At 49.2% G+C, this 15,075-nt stretch overlaps 1 non-coding gene across 1 annotated transcript; it reads right to left on the reverse strand.

Moving 5' to 3' along the window:
- Positions 1–14,701: 14,701 nt before the first annotated feature.
- TRNAG-CCC (transfer RNA glycine (anticodon CCC)) lies at positions 14,702–14,774 on the reverse strand. Its single transcript has one exon. It is a non-coding gene; the product is annotated as a tRNA-Gly (tRNA).
- Between the last annotated feature and the right edge of the window lie 301 nt (positions 14,775–15,075).

Genomic DNA, 15,075 nt, shown 5'->3' on the forward strand with positions numbered 1-15,075 from the left:
TGGGTTCCCTCATCTCAGGTGTCCTCAGGCTATATTCAGGCAGGGTTGTGGCTCCAGAATTTGGCTGTGGAATAAACAATGTTCTTACCGACAATTGCTGGCTCACCATTATTTAGTTCTACAGTTATTATTATTATTGTTTTTTTTTTTATCAAAGAAAGCCCTTTTCCATAGGACTTAGGGGAAAGCTTTTTTTTTTTTAAATCAAAGAAAGCCCTTTTCCTTAGGGGAAGAGGGCGCTACTATGATTCTCTTCACTGTTTCCTTTAGTGAGATCAACGATCAGGCAAAGGGACCCAGGCAGTTTAGAAGCAGCGGCATAGCATTGCAGTTGACCTCAGCAGGGAGAGTCGGACCCACCTCACTCCTCAGGGTGATTAATTGCTCCCTGTCCTGCCAGCAGGCTGAGAGGTGAGGAAGTGATTAGTGCTAGATTCCTACTAGGTTTGAGCTCACCAATTTTTTTCCCATTGAAAACTTTTTAAAAAAAAATTGCTACCTGGAATAGGAAGCACCCCGCTTCCCCTTGAAGCCCCGTAATCCAGCGCTCTGTAGTTTCCACTCAGTGCTATAGAAGCCATTGCCAGCAATGTGAGCTTGGCCACGCTGGAAAGATGCCCTGGGTGGAGTAAACTCACCTCCTCGTTCTGCTGCTTATTTCCAGTCCCCATAACCCTTTGCGTTCACCAGCCCGCCAGGGGTGTTCTCCAGTGTCATTTCATTCGTAATGTTGTGAGTGGGTTAAAATGATCATCTCTAAGGATGCCTAACCCAAGTGGAGCCTCCTCCTCTCCTGTCTTCCTGGCCCTTGGTTGGCTGAGAACAGCAGGAGCCCATAACAGACAGCATGTCATCGGCTCCTGACAGCCTCGGTGCTGTAATATGGGCCTGCCAAACCCATTATAGTAATGACAGCATTGCAGAATTAGAACACTCACTCCTACATAGAAAGGGGGAAAAAAAAACAAATGGGAGAGAGGGGGCAGGGTTGAAATCTTGTGCTATTTTGCTTTCTTTCTCTTTCCTCCTTTTAACACGTGGCATTATTTTTCTTTCACTTTCTTTCATTCTATTAAAAAGATAAGCAAGGGACTTCCCTGGCAGTCCAGTGGTTAAGACTCTGTGATTCCACTGCAAGGGGTGCAGGTTCAGTCCTTGGTCAGGGAACTAAGATCCCACATGTCTCATGGAGTGGCCAAAAAAAAAAGGAAAACAAAAACATAAAGAAAAATAAGCATGAAACCATATATCCCTGCCTAATGACATATTTTCCAGGAAGAAGATGGCATCACTTGGGTTTTAGGGAATTACTGGGTCTCACGGAGGAGCCAGGAGTGTCATCTCAGGATCACTTCCCCAAATGGGGCCTATTCAAGGATGCTCTTTGCTGGGGCTTTTGTAATCTCAACAGGCAGTTACAGAATTAACTTTCTGCCTTGGGCAGAGGAGAAGGGGTATTGCAGAAAATGATCATCTTTCTGATGGGAGATCATAAAGTGCTGTTGATAATTATGATGATTACAGTGATTTGCTTATAGTAAATGGTCCCTAGGACTCCCCTGCGGAGGTGAGAGAAAGAGATGGCTCCATCTGGCCTATGGGCAAACTGAGGCACGGAGAGCTGAGTCAAATCACTGATTCTGTCTGGCCGTTAGGGACTGGTCCAGGCACAGAGGAGGGGGTTGAGGGGGTGGCTGCTCACTCTCAACATGAGATGTACAGGCTGGGTTAGCAGAACAGAGACCTGCAAGACGCCAAGAGCTCCTGCTGAGCATGGATGTTCAGGAGCAAGCTAGAGGTGCAAGTGCTGGGTTTTCCAGAGAGGCTTCCCTTGTGGCTCAGAGGGTAAAGAATTTGCCTGCGGTGCAGGAGACTGGCGTTCAGTCCCCGGGTGGGGGAAATCCCTGGAGAGAGGAATGGCTACCCACTCCAGTATTCTTGTCTGGAGAATTCCATGGACATAGGAGCCTGGTGGGCTACCTACTGTTCATGGGGTTGCAAAGAGTTGGACAAGACTGAGCAGATACGCACACAGGCTCAAATGGGGTGATGAAGGGAACTGCAGTAATACGAGGACACCGGAAGAGACAGCAAGCCTAGCCATCCTCGCTATGTGTTTTATACCAGGCCCCCAGCCCCACGGGCAAAGGGCCTCATAGAAAGGCTGAGGGCATTTTCTGCCAAATCTGAAAATGCTGGGAGGGGCTGGTGGCACCCTCAAGGCAAGAGGCAGAGCTCACATCCTTAGTGATTAGGCTCCAGAGACCTAGGGGAGGGGGCGCTGAGCTCTTGCCTTAGTTGTGGCCACTGAGCCTGCTGCTGGGACAGGCCCAGCGAGCGTTAAGGCCAGGACTGTGGGCAGAGTGCAGGGCAGCATGGATTAGCTGAAGGAGTCCTGAGTCCTGGCCCCGCTGCCTGTCAGCTGTAAGACCCACTGTCATCCTCTTTAGGCCCAAGTGTGACCGTGAAGGCGGCTAATAACACCCTGTGTAAGGTACCTGTGGGACTGAATACATAAAGCCCTAGCTGGGTGCCCAGACATCATTGTGCTAGATATATCAATTCCTTTCTTTTTACCAGCTCAGACATTCAGTCAGTCAACAGACACTTACTGCAAACGTGCTCTGTGTTCAACCCAGTGCTAGAAGAATTTATGAGGAGAAACTTGCCCATGAAAGCTCAGTGAAAGAAGGACTATGTCAAGTTCTCTGAAAACACTGGTTCATGAAACGTGGTTGGCATTTTGGCGAGATAAGGTTCAGGCATGAGAAACTCTCAAAAGGCAATGCAGAGCAAGGGATAATCAAATGCTGAGTTGCCTGGCAAGAATGTTCATTTCACAGTGTCTTCATCAGATACAGGATAGATGATCTGCATGACATCCAATGCCCAGTGGGGTCAGCTCCCTGAAGTTCTCTCCTTATGGTTCCTTATATCAGCCTTGTCCGGTAACTATCATTCATTCATTTATTTATTCCATCCTGTCATCTACTCATCCATCCATCCATCCAGCTATTCATCCATCCATCCATCCATTCATCTATTCATCTATCCATCCATCCATTCATCCATCCACATATCCATCTAGTCATCCATCCATCCATCCAGCAATCTATTCATCCATGTATCCATCCATCCATTCCAGTCATCTATTCATCCATCCATCCAGCAATCCATTCATCCATCCATCCAGCAATCCATTCATCCATCCATCCAGCAATCTATTCATTCATCTATCCATCTGTTCATCTATCCATCCATCTATTAATCCATACGTCCATCACTTATTCCCCAAGCACTGTGTCCCCATGTCTGGGATGCATGTGAGTTGGTCAGCACGCTGAGGATCTTACAAACTTATGGTTTGGTGTGTATAGAAGAGACCAACAGTAGATATCAAAGAAATAAGATAGGTTCAGGGAACTTCCCTGGTGGTCCAGTGGTTAAGACTCCAGGCTCCCAATGCAAGGGGCCCAGGTTTGATCCCTTGTCAGGGAACTAGATTTTGCATGCCACAATTAAGAGATCCTGCATGCCACAAGACTTGGCACAGTCAAACAAATAAATAAATAAGATAGATTCAAGCAGTGAGAAGTACACAGGAGGAAGTAAAATAGGGTAATGAATGACTGGAGGTTGGTTGGAAGAGTTCGATGAATGGGGTGGGCAGAGTGGGACTCTCAGTGGACTACTTGAGCTGAGACTTTAATACGAACATTCTTTCTCTGAAATGGGGGAGGGGGTGTGGTGCTAAGAAAAGAGAATCCCAGACGATGGAACAGCAAGTGCAAAGGTCCTGAGGCACAAATTAGCTGGTTATCCACCAGAAACAGAAGGAAGGCTGCTGTGGCTGGAGCTTGATGAAGCCGGAGGCAGGGGGACCCAGCATGAGTCTGAGCAGAAGGTGGAGACCAGAATTAAAAAAAAAAAAAAAGTGAGCAGGTCATGGCATGAATTCTCTGCGTGTGGGAACCAGCAAGGCATTTTAAGCAAGGAAATACCAAAATCTGATTTATGGTTCAAAATCTTTAAAAATAATTAGTACTTGTAGCTTCCAAAACACACACGTCTGTGGGACGTGGCCATTGCTCTGTACAGTTTATCTTCTGGGATTGCCTTTTGTCTCATTTATCTGTCAGTTGAGACTTTAAGATCTCATTCAGGTATCGCTTCCTTTGTGAAGCCTTCTTTGACCTTCCGGCCTGCCCTATCTCCTGCCAATCACTCCATTTTCTTACTCCTATGCTTCATACACACCTCTAATATTGCACGAAATCTAATACATTGGCATTACCTGCTTACATGTGTCTCCCCTAGCAAAGGACCCAGAACATGGCAGGGGCTTAATAGATTTGACAAGGGCCAGCAGTCAGGGTAGGCTCCGTGGAAGGAACTTTTGAAGGATGGATAAAATTTTAATAGATGATCAAGAGAGGCCAGAATCACACAAATCTTACAATATCTGCTCAAGTCAACATGAGTCATGACTGAAAGATACTGACATCAAGAGGGGAGCCCAAAGCAACTATCAGTTCAGTTCAGTTCAGTCGCTCCGTCGTGTCTTTGCAACCCCATGTATTGCAACTATACCCCCCCAAAAAAAGAAAGATGGGGAGCCCACCCCAGTGAAACCCATGTGACCTTCTCCTCTCTCCAACGTGATGCCAGTTCAGGCAGCTGATGAAAATGATAGATGGTGACTTGCATATGATATCCAAGTACTTTGCATATTTCCATTCACATTGAAATGCAAGGACAGACTCCTCAGTCCCCCAGTTCCTTCCTTCTTTCATTTAGCAACTCTTAATTAAATGTTTCCTGAATATCCTGCTTGATCCTTGTCCTGTGAAGGACAAGGAACTAGAAATTTGTCTCTGGTGAGCTCACAAAGAATGGATGGCTCAAAAAAAAAAAAAAAAAAAAAAAAAGAATGGATGGCTCACAGGGAAGAGGCAGACGAATACCAGTTCCCAGCTGGGGTTCTGGAATCAGAAGATGTCCGTTTCAAAACTGATGAACTGTGTGATCTTAGGCTACTGGCTTACCTTCCTTCAGCCTTGGTTCCTCATTTATAAAGTGAGGTTACAACTAACAATTCAGAACTAGTCAGGTTGACTTGACAGAATGTGGGGCATATAGCTAGGACTCTGTGGGTATCAGATGTCTTATTTTTGCTTTTTTGTTGTTGTTTGATCCACTTAAGAATTGATGCTTTCAAATTATGGTGCTGGAGAAGACTCTTGAGAGACCCTGGAACTGCAAGGAGATCAAATTAGTCAATCCTAAAGGAAATCAATTATGAGTATTCAGTGGAAGGACTGAGGCTGAAGCTGAAGCTCCAATACTTTGGCCATCTGATGCGAAGAGCCAACTCACTGCAAAAGACCCTGATGCTGGGAAAGACTGAGGCAGGAGGGGAAAGGGGCAACAGAGGATCAGATGGTTGGATGGCATCACTGACTCAAGGGACATGAGTTTGAGCAAACTCTGGTAGATGGTGAAGGACAGGGAAGCTGGGCATGCTGCAGTTCATGGGGTCACAAAGAGTTGGACACAACTTAGCAACTCAACAACATAGTCAATTAACAATGTTGTGATAGGTTCAGGTGAACAGCAAAGGCACTCAGCCATACATATACATGTATCCATTCTCCAAACTCCCCTCTCATCCAGGCTGCCACAGAACCTTGAGCAGTCCCCTGTGCTATACAGTAGGTCCTTGTTGCTTATCCATTTTAAATATAGCAGTGTGTCCATGTTCATCCCAAACTCCCTAAGTATCTACTCCCGTGGGTAACAGTCATTTACTGTTTTTCTCACATCCCTCTATGGGGGAGTTTGCAGATACCATTAAAAACCCCTGGGTAGGACTTCCCCAGTGGCCTAGTGGTTAAGAATCTACCTGCCAATGCAGAGGACATGGGTTTGATCTCTGGTCTGGGAAGCTACCGCATGCAACGGGGCATCTAAGCCCACGTGTCACAGCTACTGAGCCTGCGCACCACAACGAAGAATAGCCCCCACTCACTGCAACCAGAGAAAGCCCGAGCGGCAATGAAGACCCTAAACAGTCAAAAATAACACAGATAAATACTTAATTAAATAAAACCTCCTGGTTAGGCTCTGCAGAGAGGTCCAACTTTTTTTCTTCCCACATTTCAAGCCTCAGAGTTGGGATGGCTACAGCTCACCCTGGGTTTCCCAAGTGGCACTAGTGGTGAAGAATCCGCCTGCCAATGCAGGAGACATAAAGTGATGTGGGTTCGATCCCTGGGTCGATCCCGCAGGAGGGCATGGCAACTCACTCCAGTATTCTTGCCTGAGGAATTCCTTGGACAGAGCAGCCTGGCAGCCTACAGTCTATGGGGTTGCTAGGAGTCGTACACGACGGAAGCAACTAACGCACACACTCCTTGGAACAACGATGAAGCCAGCACCTGGGAGTTGGCTGTGGGGTGGAGCCTGGCTGCTGCACGCTGGTCAGGGTCTGCCCTCCTCTCCTGCTCTGGTTGTGAGCAGAACCCACCCATTTGTCTTCTTTCTCTTCCGTTGCCTTAAACATATCCCAGAGAGATCATAAATTGATTCACCCGCCTCCGACCTACAGACACCCGACAGAGCCTTCTGGTTTTCTCCCAAGACTTCTGACCCTTCCCTGCCACTCAGCCCCTTTCTCTTCCTGTCCCTCCAGTCCCAGCAGCACTGGGGTCAGCGAGTGGGTTGCGAGAGCTCAGACATGATGTTTGGTGTGTGATTCATTTGCACCAGGGGATTCTGAATAGATAATAATCATCTGCAAATGGCAATTAACAAAATCTTTTTAAAAGTGCCTTGATGGTTTTAAACAGAAGGCAAAACATATCGTGCTTCTTGTTGCAAGTGATTTTGGGGGGGGGGGCGGCTGGTGATGCACAGACTTTGAAGGAGATGATTTCCACCCAGTCATGCCCAACAAGAGAGGCTACCCCTAATTTCATGCCCCTTCCCTGGGACTCTTCCTCAAGACAGCCTTTGAGGAAGACTCACTTTGGCTTTTTCCTAAAGCCCTTGCCTGGGTTCCATGTCTCCCCCCAGGTAAGCACAGGAGTTGACAAGTGGCACCATTGGAAGATGGACCAGCGAACCAACATCTGCTACCAAGCAATACAGACCAAGTCTTATGGGAGTCGCTCTGCTCTCACTTCTGTTACCTCACTCCTCCCTTACCTCAGTCCCTCCTTAACTTGGTGTAAGCTAATCCAGCCTGCTGTTTGTTCAGTCTCTAAGTCCTGTTTGACTCTTTCTGACCCCATGGACTGCAGACATGCCAGGCCCCTCTGTCCTTCACTAGCTCCTGGAGTTTGATCAGATTCATGTCCACTGAGTCAGTGATGCTATCTAACCTTCTCATTCTCTGCCACCCCTTTCTCCTTTTGCCTTCAATCTTTCCCAGCATCAGGGTCTTTTCAAATGAGCTGACTCTTCTCATCAGGTGGCCAAAGTATTGGAGCTTCACCTTCAGCATCAGTCCCTCCAACAAATATTCAGGGTTGATTTCCTTTAGGATTGACTGGTTGGATCTCCTTGCAGTCCAAGTGACTCTCAAGAGTCTCCTCCAACACCATAACTCCAGTCTTAACATCCATTAATGGAAAACACCATCCTCTTGCTAATTAGGTCCTAATATCTGCAGACACAGTCCTGCCTCCGTAAACTCCTTCTTCTCCACTGCTTCCTATCTTAGGGTGGTGACTGGGGGACAAACTCAGGGATCCATGATCTCCCCACCTGCCTGGAGAGCAGGGTGGATCCAGCTGGCAGGTTCTGTATGCAGACAGACCCAGTGCATCTCTCACCGATGGAAAGTCTTCTCTATTCTAGACTCCAAACCACCCGGGGAGGTCTGATGAAGTCCCCAACTGTTATTTGGGAGGAAAGAGGTGCTACAAGTTAGAAACGAAACACAGAAGTAGGAGCTGGGGTACAGGGTTGAGGAAGGATGCTGAATTCCTTCCTCATATCATTTTGTTGGGGAGCAGACCCTCAAACTCAAGGCTGCTAAGATGGTTTTTGGAACAGAGAGTAACAGAGAGTGCATGTTCAGGTTAGACACTGACCTAGGCACCCCACCCATCAGGGATGGTTTGGAATTTGGAATTTCAGGAAGAGTAAGGAAGAATTTGGGGAAGAGGTTTGGGAGGAGGAAGCTTCAGCCACAGGGTGTGAGGGCTGGGTGAGCAGTAAGATGGTAGGAAGAAGCAAAGGGAATGGCAAGATGCTAGCTGATGTTTCCAGTGGCACCCACCTCGTCCTTTGCACACACTGCCCCACCCCATCCTCACTGCTTTAGCCTAAGATCCTCTGGAGAGGCCAGGCCCGCATTTTTCAGTGTCCACAGATCACCCCAGAGGAAGTCACCTGGGGGCTCCTTAATCACACAGCCTCCTGGAGATGCAATCATGGTGTTTTCAGCCTCCTGTCCTAGGGGTGTTTCTTCCCAGGTCCCAAGTAGCTACTTTCTCACTGAGTAGGCTTTAGGACCCAGGCCCCCAGCGTCCAGGCCACATCTAACGAATCCAAGTCTTCACAGATGGGCTGGGAAACTGCTCTCTTGAAAGGTCCCCAGGTGGTTCCCATGAACATTAGAACCAGGCCACTGAGCTAAGTCATGTCCTGAGGTTTCATGTTTGGCAGTAAGCTGGGGAGGGGGGCACACTGTGGCATCATTTGACAGCATCATTGATCTTGTGCAAACCGCTAAGAATAGCTTTGGTCTTCTAAAAACTTCCAACAGGGAAAGGATAGTCTGTGTCTCGTTTACCAGAACTGCTAGTCTCCTAAAATACTGGAAATGAAGGAATCTTCCAACTCACTGCAGTTCAATTGCTAAATTTTAAAGGACAGTGATGGTTAATTTCATGTGTCAACTGATGCCCATGCCCACATATGCAGTTAAACATATTCTGGTTGTTTCTCTGATGGTGCTTTTTGGATTTTGCATTCAAGTCAGTGGACTTGGCGTAAAGTCTATTGTCCTTCAGTGGGCTCCACTTGTGCGTGGGCTTCTTCTAATTCCCCTGAAGGCCTGAACAGAACGAACACTGATCTCCCCTGAGTGAGAGGGCATCCTGGCTGCAGACGGTCTTCAGACTTGGACTGCAGCTCTGCTCTGGGTGTCCGGCCTGCTGGCCTACCCCGCAGGCTTTAGACTTGCCAGCCCCACAATCGAGTGAGCAATTCCCTAATATCAATCTCTCGCTCTCTCTCTCTATCTATATATATATTTATACACACACACATATAAATATATGTATAACACACACACACACACACATATATATATATATAACATATATATATATATGCACACATTCTGTTGGTTCTGTTTCTCTGGGGAACTCTAATTCAAGACCCAGTGAGGTGTGAGAACTAACCCTGGGTCTAGAACCTAGGTCATTGCAGAGATATGAGTAATGGAGAGAATCCATGGTCCTTCTTGCCCTGAGAGCACTCGCTGCTGCCCTAGGAAGAGCGTCAAGCTGTATGTGTGTGTGTGTTTTCTGTGAGCCCCTTGGAGCCTGGGACCCACATGCCTTATTCATCTCTCATGTCGCCGTTCCCAGCACTGAACCTGGGAGACAGTAAGTACTGAACGAGTGATTGAAGGAAAGCAAAAAAAAAAAAAACCTTCTTGGAGTCTCAATTATTTGGATACTTATGGAGACTTTCCAGATCCCCAGGGGGCAGGGCACAGACTGGTCCCCCGTTTACTCTCTACCTGCTGCAGAGACAGGGCTTCTCGGGTGGCACGAGTGCTAAAGAACCCAGCTGCCAAGGCAGGAGACGCGAGAGATGCAGGTTTGGTCCCTGGGTTGGGAAGATCCCCTGGAGAAGGGCATGGCAGCCCACTCCAGTATTCTTGCCTGGAGAATCCCATGGAAGAGGAGCCTGGTGGGCTACAGTCCACAGGGTCACGTGGACTCACAAAAGAGTCAGACACAGCTGAGTGACGGAGCAGACACGCACACATACACACACAGGTCCTGTGACAGGTTGGAAGCAATGATGGGGGTCCCAGGGTAACAGAGTGCACACTGAAGCCTGGAAGGAAAGAGGGAGGCAAACGGGAGGGAAGCCCCTTGCAGCAAATGGCTTTTCTGTGGCCCACACTCTGCTAGGGACTCAGGTACTGGCTCTGGCACGGGATCATCTGGTCCTTTAAATTAGTGAAGAAGGGGTAGGGAGTAGAGACGGAGCTTAGGGACAAGGGCCCTAACCCAGTAGGGTAACAGGCCCCAGGAAGAGCCACTTTGTGTGCAGGAGGAGGGAGGCAGAAGTTGGAATCCATGCCAGTGGCCACCTCCATCACCTCCCGCTGGAACCAGAGGACGGGCACTGGGTGCTAGGCAGCAGGCTGGGGCCTCTGTGGTCTTGAGATGGGCTCTGCCCTCAGACACGCAGGTGGACGGGGAAGTGGCCGGATTTGGCTTCAGTTATGGAATTTTGCTTTCTTCATCGAGTCTCCGGGCTACCTGTATCTGAGCCACCACCTGTATCTGAGACACCACCTGTGCCCTCACCCAAGCCTAATGCAGCATGTGTGTGTGCAGCTGTAAACAGAGGGGCAGACAGTGGTGCGGGCTGCACCCTTCACCCCACTCTGCATCTGCATGACCCGTGACCCCCCACCCCTCAGGGTGGAGACAGAATGGGGCTCCTGTCAAGTGCTTTCAGCTCCAGTTGGAAAACTTCTCTTTTGGACAGCCCAGCCCTTGGGCTGGGTTGGTTCCCCCAGGGCAGGGCTCTCTTGGAGATGCTGACCCATCTTCCGAGCCAATTGGATCTGCACTCTTGGTGGAAACCAAGCTGACAGCTGGCTCCTGCTGTAGCCCAGCCTCCCACTCTTCTTTCTAAAGCTCCCGAATATTCACTGGAAGGACTGACCCTGAAGCTCCAATACCTTGGCCACCTGATGTAAAGAACTGACTCACTGGAAAAGACCCTGATGCTGGGAAAGACTGAGAGCAGGAGGAGAAGCGGACGACAGAGGACGAGATGGCTAGATGGCATCATCGACTCAGTGGACATGAGTTTGAGCAAACTCCAGGGTAGAGTGATGGACAGGGAAGCTTGGGGTGCTGCAGTCCTTGGAGTTGCAGAGTTGGACACGACTGAGCGACTGAACAACAACAACAACGTGTCAAGGTGCCCTCCTGCTCCCGGCTGTTCTGAACAAGTCCTGGGTGCTGCCTATGAGCTGCCCCACCCGACACCAGCCCAGGATGGACCCCCACTGCACCCCAGGACTCCCAAATGTGGCTTATCTTGATAAAATCACAACGGAGTTTCCCCACTATGCTATTGATAACCAGTTGTCCACTAGGCTTGATGGTCTCTAAGCAGTTGGGGTAAACAATGGATACCCAACTCCCTAGGTAGAAGAGCAGCTCCTCATTCTTAGAAATCACTGCGTTCACCTCCCTGTTGTTCTGTCAAAGAATATGCAAGCCGTGGGAGGCAGGCAGAAGGAGCTGTTTGCCAGATGCGCTCACTTAAGGAGTCCATCGATTTAAAAATTCAGATGGATGCGTTGGAAGTGGGTTCCCGACAGCAAAATGGAATTCTCTGTGGTCCCACTGCGTTAAGCATCAAGTTACAGATCTTCCCCAGCAGCGTGGACACTTCCAATAAAGCCAGCTTTGTGTGGGCAATGTAGGTAGTGGGGACTCCATGACCAAGGGGGCCATCTCGACTCCCTGGGAGATAAATATCAGTCCTGGGCCAGCGCCTGAGACCACCATGCTCCTCCTCCCTGGCTTCCCAATCAGCTAAGCGAGTCTGCACAGCCCGGTCATGCCCTGCCTGCCTGGCTCTCCAGACCACTGAGGACAACGGAGCCTGTCTCTTTCCTCAGGACCTCAGGTCTGTTCTTATGCCTGGTGCATAGTAAGTGCTCAGGAAACATTTCCCAGTAAAAACTGCCTTTCATGAACCAGGTGCTGGAAAATACCTTATGTATGTGATTTTTTTTTTCTGGTATTGGTCTTGGCAATGGTTCCCCTCTCTTTTATTTTTTTAAAAGTTGAAATACAGTTGATTTACATTGTTGTGTTCATTTCTGGCATAGAGCAATGTGATTTAGTGTGTATATATACACACACACACGCATATGGCTTCCCAGGTGGTACCCTGCTCAAGAATCTGCCTGCAGTGCAGGAGACACAGTTTTGATCCCTGGGTCAGGAGGATCCCTTGGAGAAGGAAATGGCAACCTGCTCCAGTATTCTTGCCTGGGAAATCCCATGAACAGGGTAGCCTGGTGGGCTACAGTCCATGGGGTTTTGAAGAGTCAGACTCGACTGAGCAAACACATACACACACACACACACACACACACACAATCTATCTATATATACACACACACATATACACACACCCATATGTGTGTGTATGTGTATATATACATGCTTTCTTTTTTAAAGATTCTTTTCCATTGTAGGTTATTATAAGATATTGAATATATCAAGAGTTAAATTTTATTTTTAAATCTAACACAGATCTTGGAGGGAGAAATGCTATTATTTGCATTTTGTAGATGAGGGAGTAAGCTGGGATTTGAATTTGCTCCTTCTCAAGGCAAGTCTGGGGCTCCTCACATCACACTGGCCATGTTTCTGCTCTTTTACATAAAGAACTTGAAGAAAGAGGCTGCCGGGAGGCTCCTGACTCCTGTGGCTGGGGAGTGGTGGAGGGGTGCTGAGCCTGGGGGGCCACAGCCCTTTCCTGACAGGGAGGGGCCAGACTCTGAAGGGGGCGGGGCCAGGCTCCAAGGGGGCGGGGCCAGGCTCCAAGGGGGCGGGGCCAGCCTCTGGAGGCAGCATGGTCTGGGCATCTTCCCCAGTCAGGTCTGGCTCAGTCCTTGTGGGGTGCCCTTCACTTTGGGGGCTTCCTGAATCTCTGCCTGCTCTGCTGGGGCCTGGACTCAGGAAACCAGCCCAGCCTCGTCTGCAGGGGATTCCCTCCCACGTCCTCTGCTCCCTGCACACCCGCATAGGCAGGAGTGAAGAGCATGGGTCAGGACAAGGGTGTTTCAGACAGAGCTTCCTGAGGGGCTGGGCAGTGAGCCTGGAGGGAGGCAGAGATCTGGGTTTCAGGTCCTTGCTCTGACTGTCTTTAGCCAGTGATGAAACCTCTCAAAACCTCAATTTCCCGATAGTAGAATAAAGACACTGCCACCTACTTCCTGGGGTGGCTGGGGAGTCAAACAAGATGATGAACGAGTGCTGGAAAAGTGCCTCTTGGGCTTCTCTGGTGGCTCAGTGGTAAAGAATTCACCAGCCAACCCAGGAGACAGGGGTTTGATCCCTGGGTTGGGAAGGTCCCCTAAAGAAGGAAATATGGAAACGCACTCCAGTATTCTTGCCTGAGAAATCCCAGGGACAGAGGGGCCTGGCAGGCTACAGTCCATGGGGTTGCGAAAGAGGTGGACACAACTGAGCGAGTGAACAAGAGCAATGCCTCTCAGCAGGGACACAGGGCTGCAGGACAGTGGCGGCAGGACCTGGTGGGCCTTGCATCCCACACCAAGTGGGCGAACACGAGGGTGAATCCCGGTCTCTTGAGAGACCTTCTGTAGAAACAGCTCTAGCTTGAAACACTGCAGGACATGTTTCCAAAGCGTGGGGATTTTGGCATCAGAGAAGTCGACTATTTTAAACTTCACAGTCATCCAAAGAGAATGGAGGAGATGGTTTAGTGGAGGTCCTTTTTCCTCTACCGAGTCCCCTGCCTGCCTTCTTCACCACAGAGAGCATTTTTCAGAGCAGCCCTGGGTGACACAGTGGCCGGCTTTCACGGCAATGCCCCGAGCAGTTCCTAGAAGCCCAGGAGAGTGATGACCGTGTGAGGACTTCTGAGATCCTAGAAATTTGGATTTGGCACCATAGATGCTGCATGGATGTCTTGCAAGATGCCAGCACGACCACCTGTGGGTGGTGCATGCGTGCGTGCGTGCTAAGTTGCTTCAGTTGTGTCCCACTCCTTGTGACTGTAGCCCACCAGGCTCCTCTGTCCCTGGGACTCTCCAGGCAAGAATACTGGAGTGTGTTGTCATGCCCTCCTCCAGGGGATCTTCCCCACCCAGGGATCAAACCCACACGTCTTCTGTCTCCTGCATCGCTTTACCACAAGCGCCACCTGGGAAGCCCCTGTGAACAGTACCAAACCCCAAATGTCAAGAGATAAGCTGTCCAGGAAACTGGTGTGGCATTGCCAGCTGGACTGCAGGGCAGGAATGCTCAGGATTCGGCTCGTATGCTGCAGCCTGTTGCTGGGTAATCGTTGGACACGTACAGGCTTCCCCCACAACCTGAGGGGCAGACACAGGGCTTCTCCCCATGTCCCCTGATCCCACAGCACAGTGTAGAGCGTGGTGGTGAGGGGGAGCCCAGTAAACCTGAATGAACCATGACCGCCATAGCCACAGGTATTTGCTTGCTTGTACTTCTACCCTCTGGATGAAGGGTCAGGCCCACCAATGAAGTGACCTTTCTGAGGTTCCATGATGGGGGATCCCAGTGGTTCTTACCCTGGGGAGATTTATTTCTGCCAGAGGATGTTTGGCAACATCTGGGGACATTAATTAATCAACCAATTAATTTTAAAATTGATTAGTTAATTAATTAGGCTGCCCTGGGTCTTAGTCGTGGCATGTGGGATATAGTTCCCTGACCAGGAATTGAACCTGGGCCCCCTGCATTGGGAGTGCAGAGTTGTAGCCACTGGACCATCAGGGAAAGTATCTGGAGACAGTTTTGATTAGAGGCTACTGCTTCTAAAGAGTGGAAGCCAGAGATGCTGTAAACATCCTCCAAAACACAGGCATGACACCGTGCGCCCCCTCCACCATCCAAAATTCTCCAGCCCCAAAGGTCAATAGTTCTCAGGTCGAGAAGCCTGGGTTAGAGGTAAAGAGAATGGTGTGTTTCAAGTCACCAAGTGCTTAAAGGGTCTGCAAGGTGGAGAGGACAGTAATCATTCAGGTGAGAGGCAGGATGTGAGGTTAATGAAGGCAACAGTAGAAGGTGAGACTGGAAA

The sequence above is a fragment of the Budorcas taxicolor genome, chromosome 25 (genome assembly GCF_023091745.1).
Source record: "Budorcas taxicolor isolate Tak-1 chromosome 25, Takin1.1, whole genome shotgun sequence".
Lineage (NCBI taxonomy): Eukaryota > Metazoa > Chordata > Mammalia > Artiodactyla > Bovidae > Budorcas > Budorcas taxicolor.